A 10306-nucleotide genomic window follows, 5' to 3' on the forward strand; every position below is an offset into this window, starting at 1 on the left:
ATGGGTTTAAAGGGGAAGCCAAGTCAAAAGGAATTCTTTACACCGATTACACAATTCTTTAGGGGGGCGGCCATTTTGCCACTTGCTGTCGACTAAAAATGACATCACAGTTACTTAGGACTCAGCGACCAATCACGGCTCACCTGTTTTCTGAGTTTGGTCACGTGACGTACGCAAGCTGAGTCGCGATTGGTGGCTACATGGAGAAACTGTGTTGTCGTTTTCAGTGGAAAAGCAAATGACAAAATGGCCGCCCCCTGAGATGCATTCTAAAATGAGGATTGTTGAACCTAATTGAAATGCTTCAAGCGATAACACACGATTGAATTAAATTCATTCAAGTTAATATATTAGGTTAAATTAATTATGAGGTCATTAATTTAATTAATTAATTCATTGAGTTCATTAAACTTAATGTATTAACTTAATTCAATTGTGTGTTACCACTTGAAACAATGGGCTCTTTGCACAAATCCACTACTTCCTGAACTCAGTACCACTCCTTAATTTCCTGCCTTTCATTTCATAATTGCCTGACCCCAGTAACCACGACAACAATGGCCAGACACACCTGGATTAATCAATTTGTCCAATCATGAAAGACAGGAAATGAACGAGTGGTATTTTTTCTTTTTTTTTATTTAATTAAAAAAAAATCTCGCTTACACAAACATGGTCTCCCAGGCGGGAAAGCGAACCCACGCCAACCTGCATCGAAGGCAAGTGACGGTTCCACTCCTCCACCTGGAGCCCAAAGGAGTGGTATTGAGTTCAGGAAATTGTGGATTTGTGGAAAGAGCCCATTCAGTTAAGTTCCAATAATTCTCTTTTTAGACTTTAGTTGGTTTAACAATTCTCTTTTAGAGTGTGGATGAAAAAAAAAGAGAGAAAGGGGTGCAGTGGTTGGTGGATTTTGCTGTTTAATTCACATTCCAGGAATGCAGTTAAAATGCTGTGTTTAGACTAGAAGTGGAGTATAGAACATATTATTGTAGAAAAATATTTGACCTGACTTTATGAGCAACTTACGACTGTTAAGCTTTTAAACTTGCATTTTTAGTCCTCTTCAGCACTTTTTTTTCACCTCTGTCTTCAAAGTACAGTACTAATCCAAGGACATGTCACTTTTAACACAATATGAAATGAGACCGATTCTTTTGTGCATCACCGTTTTTCTTCTTCTTCTGCTCGCTATCAAGGAATACAATAACATTAGTATTAAAAAAAAATGGAAGAAGCTTTTTCAATGGAGTGCCTAATGCCCAAAATTTCCTATTTAAGCAATACAACGCTGAAAATTAATTTTCTTGTATTCAATTAGGCAGTGTGTATAAAGAATAAAATTGATAATATATATGGCATCTTATTCCCTGATTTTTTTTTAAAGTAAGTAAATATAAAAATAATAACATCCCCAGGGCACCGCCATTATCCACCTTTTAATGCTTCAGCAATTTGGTCCATTCAAATATTGGAGACTTATCCCAATGTTAATGGCCACAAAATAGGGAAAGTTACAGAACTTTGTTTCAAGTTGCAATTTATTGATATCCTCTAAAGAACTCAGGTTCTAAACATTAGCCCTGGTGCTAAATTTAAGGATGCTAATAATCCAGCAAATGTTTGCAAAGTGACATCTTGACATTTTCAAGCTGTGGTGGGGGATTTGCGCTCTTGCCCTCTTTTCCAGGGGACGATGTGAGCAAATGTCAAAAAAAAACCCTAGACAGATCGTAATAAATTATTTCTGTTCAAAAGCAGGGATGACAAAAAAAACGCTGCTTGGATAAAATGGAGGGTTTGGCAAAATGGTGTCTCCAACTGAGGATGTTCAGATTTGTTTGGCTATGTGTTCCATGCAAGTAAATAAACCAACAAATAATGCTTTTCACATCCTTTCTTACATTATATTTTCATTAATATTGGTCGAAACGTTCCCTGGTATCCTAATCTATGCTATATTAAGTACTCTTGCCTATAACCTTTGTGAGTGCATCGAATACAGCCTTGTTTATTATTTGAAATGAACAGCTCCTTTGCTGGATTAGGATCTCATATAAACAAGACACTCATGTCTGTGCATAAAGAGACAAATGAGCAAATTATCTTGGGTGTTGACAAGCACAGATGTGTACGCATACGTAATCAGCATGCCATTCTATTAGATGTATACAGTACACTGAACACCGACCGGATCAGCTGGATCGGGATTCGACCATATTTAGCATTTTGTGCAAAATCGGTGATTGGTTATAATGCCTTAATTTGCCCAATCGATCAATGATGTCATTGATCGGCTCCACGAAATAAGACATCACATGCGAGGGACTTCAATTGAGGCTAATGTTGATCTGCATAAATATGGACGAAGGACATAATGTTGATATCAATTCTGAAGCTTTTTTCCCCTCATAATTTAGCCTGACCGTGTGACGAGCTACACCAGAGGGTACATGAGTATCATTCATTTAACCAGAATGATGAATGATCTCCAATCCGTTTGGCTGCATCTTTCTTCAAAGGAGTTCTTTCACAATGAAAACAGTTCAGGGGTCCTATTTGAAAGTCTCAAATTGGACATGACCATGTTGAAACTTCCTTACATTAATTAACATATGCAGTTGTTGTTTTTCTCTCTCTCACAGTGAACAGTGCTCAATGCTCAATAATTATGTATTGATCCTTCTGCCTTGAAGCGCCTTAAACCCAATTACTCACGGTCTCAGCAGGAGCTCCGTAGCACCAAAGTCATTTAAATACTTGGCGCCTATCTGCGTAAACGGGCTCCCTAGAGTATCTCCAGTGCATGCTTATTTTCCACAGTCTGATATGCATGTCCTCATTTAGTGATGTGGAACAAAACAGTTACATTAGTCTGTTTCTGAAAATGTTCAAATATACCTTTGCAGAAGAACCACAACTTTTCACTTGGTTTTTAAACCGGAGCAAACCGCTATCCACCATGCTGCCTGTCATGAATGATAAAAAGCACACACAGAAACAACACAGTATGTATAACAAAACCATTCTGTTTCCATGGCAATGCATTCCACAAGAATGAGATGTTCAGCATCATCTGAATGGAGCATATTTATTTATATCCATAGTTTATTTGAAATTTCCAGCTTTTGATATCATTACTGTCAAGCAAATGAGGAAACAACAACTGTCATATATATATATATATATATATATATATATATATATATATAGCAAAAGCGCATCTTTTGAAGGACAGTTCTGGCAATGAATGGATATTTAATGACTTGTTATGAAGGTGTTGCTCCACAGGGTTAAAAAAAAAAATACACGCAGGAGAACGGCCACAAGCCTATGAAGATAACTCTTCATAAAGTAGAGACACAAATTTCTAATAGGCCAATGACCACTATCCATTGCTTATTTCTTTGCATGTATGATTCTGCTTTCCTTCTCAGGTTTTTGTGTATTACACTGCCGGCACGGTTAATCCTGCAACAGCAGGTGGCACAAACATGGCGCATAAAAATCAAAGTGTTTGTGCCATTTCCAGGGGCGACGTTACATCTTCTCCACAAGCCAATTTGGGGACAATTGAGACCCTCAGTTGGGTCCTTGATTCTTTATTTTATACTTGCGCCACCTCCAGGTGAGCACGACAGCAGTGTGCTACATAAATGCCCGAAAAAGGTGCACAGAGTGAGATAACCGAACATCATTGGAGAGATTTTGTGACATAAACGGTCAGCCAATTGGCACCGAGTCATAAACAGAGTCTTGTTTCGATCACGCCTCTTATACCGCTTGCAAACATATTCAACTATTTTCGGTGCTCAGAACGTCAATTCAATTTGAAACACATTAAGGTAGACAATGACTACTGGTGCATTGATTGCCACTTGTATGTACACTCGCAAAAGTAATTTGCATTTTGACGTGTTTGAGGTGCTTCTTTCCCTCTCATAGTGAGACAATCTGCTGAGCCTGGGTAACCATAGTAACTGTGAACTAGGTTAGAAAGTATTGTTTACAAACATCAATAAGGCTTCCAGAGTGCGATGTGGTGGACAGTCAATGTTCAATGATGAGTGCTTACAAAACAGCCCTTTTTCCCCTGACAAGCCTTTTCTTTTTAAGGAATTGATTAAATAATATGAGGAAATAAATTACATTTGGTCATTATTATAGACCAAAATGATCACAGTTATTCATATTATTACAATAGTACTAAATAAGTAGACAATGTGCAATTTTGGGAGAAATTGCATGTGAATGCTGAAAGCTGAATAGTAATATTTGAATGCATGTGGAAGGCTTTATCAATTTACAACAATAATGTCAATTGTCATTCAATATAACGGGTATGAAACAATTAGACAATGAGTATTTCTGAAATTGAAGTTGTACTGAAATGTGGTCCAAGCGGGAGTTTGCATTATCCACTGAACCCACTGTTGCCTTAGAAAAATATCTGTGACATTGTATGTAATTGTATTTATTAATGCAATATAATGCTGAAATAATGAGTAATGTCATTAACTATAATGGATGAATTGACAATGATTATTACTTAAAAATTGCGCTTGGACTAAAGTCCGGACCAGCCGGGGTTTGAACCAGGTACTCCACGTTGACAGTTAAGTACAGTGTTCAGTCGGACGTGGGATTCAAATCCAGGCCTTCCTGGTTACGGGAAAATGCACTTTCCAAACTGTTCCAGCGCAGCAGTATCAAACAGCTGGGAATGATGATCAAGGGAAGTGGACTTAGAAAAAGTTGAACATCTGTCCCATTGAAAATGAATAGGGACATTTTGATATTTAACATTAAATTGTGGGAAAACTGTACATAAGTGGAATGAGAAAAATACGACCACCGGAGGCGTGAATTTTTGAAGCAAGTTATTTGAATGGTGTAAATCCGATGTATTTCGTGGGAGTTTTTGCGCCTCAAAAAAGCGTGTGGAATATGCTTTCAGCATTCACACAAATATAAACAATGATGACAAAACCACAGATAAACACACATTATTTTACTTTTTTGGTTATGTTTAAAAAAAAAACAGGAAGTAAAAGGATATAAATAATTTCCTGTATATGAAAATAACAATTATTTTGAAGAACTGGAATATCCCCTTCTGCTTTCTGTCAGCCCACCCCAATGTAAAAGCAATTTAAAATCCAATACTCTAGTCCAGGAGCAACCCGCCCCCACCCCGTGTCCATTAATTCCGCAACATTCACTCTATTGACGCTCAGGTTAACTCAGTAGGGGGCACTTAATTGTTATTTCGGTGACTTCCCAGTACTGGTTGTGCGTCATTACTGGGTTTTTGACGTTGTTTGTGTGCATCTTCTGTCACGTGTGTCACTTTTTATGACCTAAGACTGATTTGAATTGATGCACTTGGCATTGACGTGCTCAAGTGGGACGTTAAAGAGCAGTACAAGGATTTGTTTTGGACTGCTGTCTAGTGCAGTGTCAACGTATCTCTCTATGAGAAAGATCTCTGGATTTGACTCCTCGAATCTGCACATACCTGCTTTTGCAACATTTCAATGGACACCACGGTCCTGATTTATTACCATCTTAAATCTCAATTACATGTTCACGCAAAGAGATTGTGTACGCTGTGCGCGGGCCTGTTTACTAAGATTGTGATCTTGTGCTAAGATCCCAAATGGCAGGCTTTAAATCCACTGACTCGAATAAGTGTGAGTCTCACACTGAGTCAGTCAGACAGTATCTCTGCCAGTCAGGGACGCCCACCCATTTAAGGTTCTGCTGTGACTCATTCACCGGCAGAATGATTCGACACTCGCCGATGCAAGACACTCCAGCACTTTTCCGTGGATTGATCTTCTGTTGGCAATCCCATCGGCCCTTGACCTTCCTGCCTTTTGGACTCGCAAAAAGAGGTCTAACTTGTGGCGCAGGTGGTGTAATGAGATTTTGAACTGCATTTGGGTCCTACTCCCGTCTGGGCTACTAACAGACTAAACTTTACAGTTGGCAAGAGGTGTAAAATGGGTTGCAAAATTAAAAAGTGGATTTCAGAGACAATACTTGGGAGACAGACAGATATTTAAAAAAAAATTATGCAATACAGGAAATTAAAAAATAGTTGTAATAATGTATGGCATCTTTGAATAAACTTTGAGTATCATTTACGTATCTCGAAGCCAAGTCAAGTGTCCTCTTTTTTGGATATCACAATATGGTCACCCTAGTTAAATGTACATAAACACAGCCAGAAAAACAAAACATAGGAACATTACCACTGTGTTAACCGACAAAGAAGTGTAAACAAACCAGAACTGTAAAGTGAACCATTCAGTAACTTCTTTTTATATCTGTAACTCTTAAGCATGTATGGGAGTCTCACTCTTTCTCTAGGTCATGGTTACATGGTGGTCACATACAGCTGGACTTACGTTAGCATGTTGGCTAATTTCTAGTGATGGCAAAATGAAGCTTCATGAAGCACTTGCGATACTTTTTGACTCCTCAAGATGGCACTCATGATTCAAAGATGCAATGCAAATGTAATCCATTTTCATTGCACTTGCCTTTATCTTTAAACCAAGAGCACCATATAGAGGAGTCCAAAAGTATCGCAAATGCTTCATAAAGCTTCATTTTGCCATCACTACTAATTTCCATGAAACAGGACAGTCCCAATAACAAAGAGTTTGTTGTGAAATACCTAAGATGAAGTTATATCTGTAATTCCGAAGCATATATGAGAGTGCTTTCTTGATCTCACTCTTTCTCCAGTTCATGGTTACGCTAGTATTCACGCTCAGTAGTCACTTATGGATGGTATTCGCATAATGTCATATGCCACACATTGTGTGCTGTTCACGGGTGCACAGAATGTCTAACCTTGAATGTGAACTAACAAAGGAGTATCTGTGGAGAATTGCAAGGATAAATTGAAAAGATTTATTGTTATTGTAAGACGGTTAACTCATTCACTGCCATTGACGGCTATAGACGTCAAAAATTCATTTAAACTATTTCTATTAGTTTAAATTATTTTCCCCACTTTTGCTTACAAGAGTATGAAAACCTAGATTTTTTTTTTGTAAATTTAGAACAGATATACAATTTGTGATTAATCGCTAATTTAAAAAATATATTTAAAAAAGGGGCCTTTAATCGTAATTAATCACATGATAATTTTATATCTGTTATAAATGCACAATAAAAAAATTCTAGGTTTTGATAAAAAAATTAATGAAATGAATTTTTTTTTAAACTAAGAAATAGTTCACATGAATTTTTGACGTCTATAGTCGTCTATGGCAGTGAATGAGTTAAAATGCATTTTACAGTAATGCAATCGTGATATATGTGCCCCTGCTAGCCATGGCTAGCTCTGGCTAAAAATAAATTTTCTGAGTGGTCAAAAGTTTCGGTTTTGAGATCTCTCCAAATACCATCCTTAAGGTCTCTTAAGGACAACTTCAATTTACACGATTCAAACTCCTTTTTTTTTATACAAGTAACATTAGAGGAAGCTGGGGAATACATTTATCAATAACAAAATAGCATTCGGTGTAAAAATAATGGGAACATGGCTGAGTACGACGTCCATCTATAGCTATACTCCCGTTAGCATGCTGGCTAATTTGCATGAGATGGGACAGCGACAATGACAGAAAGATTGTTGTTAAATACCTAAGATGACGGCATATATTGCTTGATGACATCATTACAGTTATTGTGTTTTTCTATGGCTAGCTGTGTTCAAATCGTTGTTTTCCTGATCAGAAAATAAGCAGCTCATTAAAGCTAAAGCTAGTAACTGTGTGACTCTCCTGCATCCGGCCCCCCATCAGCTGCTCATCATCACACTGTAATATTGCTTCACTGAGACCTCGGGAGCTATACTGGATTAATATTGCAAAGAGTTTATTAGTAGCTTAATTGCACCACTGCTGTATCCAGATGACAAGTTATGAAGTAATAAATTACATCATAACAGTAAAATGGCTGTAATTTGCTAATGATCAAACTAAACAGACTAAGCTGACAGCCTCCATCTCAAGACGACCAGCCACCTCCACGTGATTTTAAGGAGGACCTGTTGCCTTGGCAACCCAGGGCAACAAGTGGGGGGGGGATGCGACCAAATCGAAGAGATCCAATTAAAACCTCTGGCTTTTACAATGTTGTCATGGTAATCATCTTGTCATACAGATGTAAGCGGTTTTATGATAAGGTCGGGGGTCACAAGTAGGCAGTACCCACAAACTGTATGATAATGAGAAATATACATTTAAATCATTGTGTGGATTGTCTTTAATTAACGCATAATCTCACCTTGGCAATGGCAAGTAGAGAACAAGTAAAGGATCAAATAGAGCAGGGATCCGAAAAGCACCGAAACAGATGAGACGAATAATAAAAAAGTGGATTAAACAAGATGACAAGTGATTATGATGGGAACGAGCTTAGCTCCAGACATAAATGACTCTCGGGCTGGAGGATTGAGTCGGCCTTGCGCGGCTGCTGAAGGACGTAAAATAGCACTTATTACTGATGGAAACGTGTGCGTGATTGCAATCTTAAAGGCACTTTGTTATTTTTAGTATTCCTAAATTGCAGACAATTCCAAATATATCTCACAATGGCGTAACGTTCGCATGGCAAATTTTTTAAGTGTGTGTGAGAATGAAAAGACAGTTTGTGATTGGCTTGTGGAGTGTGGAGTGGCTTGTTTCTGCTTCTAAAGTGTGAGGCTGTGGGTGAAGGATTTGTACGTATGTTGAAATGCTTCCATTACTAAAAGCAAGCAAGCAAAAAAAAAAAAAAAGCATTTACATACCATGCATGTTGCCGAGCAACACTGTAGCTCCTTCTGGGATTTCCCAGGACAGATATATATATATTCTACACATAGGATGTAAGAAAAAGCATTTATTGGTCGTGCACTGATGGAAATTGCAGTTTTACAGCAATACAGTGAACAGTAGCAGCACGCAAATAATGTACGTTATGTTCTGTGTGCCCCCACGAGCCTAAACACTGTATTCTGATTAACTCATTCACTGCCATTGACGGCTACAGACGTCAACAAGAGTATGAAAACCTAGAATTTGTATTTATTTATTGTACATTTAGAACAAATATAAAATTTGTGATTAATCGTGAGTTAACTAGTGAAGTCATGGGATTAATTATGAAAAAATCCACATTTGTAATCTTTTTTTTAGTAAAAAAGTACATTTGATTTATTATTATTATTATTATTTTAATTTTTTATTTAAGAAAAGATTATTAAAAATTAGGGGCATCAGGTGATTAAATTTATTTATCATAATTAATAGCATGACAATTAATCACAAACTTTATATCTGTTCTAAATGTACAATAATGTACAATAATAAAAAAAAAGCTAGGTTTTCATACATTTGTTAACAAAAGTGGGAAAAATGTTAAATTAATAGAAATAGTTCAAATGAAATTTTGACCTCTATAGCCGTTAATGGCAGTGAATGAGTTAATATTGCGTTTGTGCGGAATATGAATTAAGCAGCACAATCCACCTGTTTTTATACATCTCAGCGGGCGGCCATTTTGTCACTTGTCAACTAAAAATGACATCACAATGCCTAAGGGCTCAGCTTGTGAACATCACATGGCCAAACACAGAAACCGGGCAAAGGGGTAGATGCCACGGACTTCCGACTTCCGTTTTACACATCAGCGCCGTTTCCGGCCACTGGTGGCCGCGTTCCAACACTCGCACCCCCACCCCTGCGCTTCCCCGCTCATCGGCGGGAGGGCGCCTCAGCTACCTAAAATGCTTCGGACACTGAGACAGACACTACACACTCGCAGCCTCGCACTCGTCGACGGGAACGCGCAACCGAGGGGCACAAAGGCGGAAGCGCAAATATTGGGACACGGCCCACACGTCGCAAACCGGAAACGGAAACAAAGTTGATGGGTGAAAACCCGGAAGTCGGAAGTCCCGCCTCCTCCGTGGCATATAGTCCATTGGCCATTACCTCAAACCTTAGACTTAATTCATATTCCACAAACGCAATATTAATCCCATTTTTGTGTTTAGACTAATGGTAGTACATATAACATAATTGTAGAGAACATTTTCGATTTCACTTCCCCTTTTACACTATAAAGCCATACGTATCATATTAAATACAAGACATTTTGAGCCCTCTATTTCATGAGTATATTTTTTCCCCATTAAAACACTGACGTATATGATCTGACACATGCATTGCACGGATAATCCATTAGAGGGCAGTATCACTCAAATGTTGGCTTTCCCAGCGACCTTGCAAGAACGCCCCAA

This window comes from Leptonotus elevatus, chromosome 18 (assembly GCF_054856555.1).
Source record: "Leptonotus elevatus isolate MCC_2025b chromosome 18, RoL_Lele_1.0, whole genome shotgun sequence".
NCBI lineage: Eukaryota > Metazoa > Chordata > Actinopteri > Syngnathiformes > Syngnathidae > Leptonotus > Leptonotus elevatus.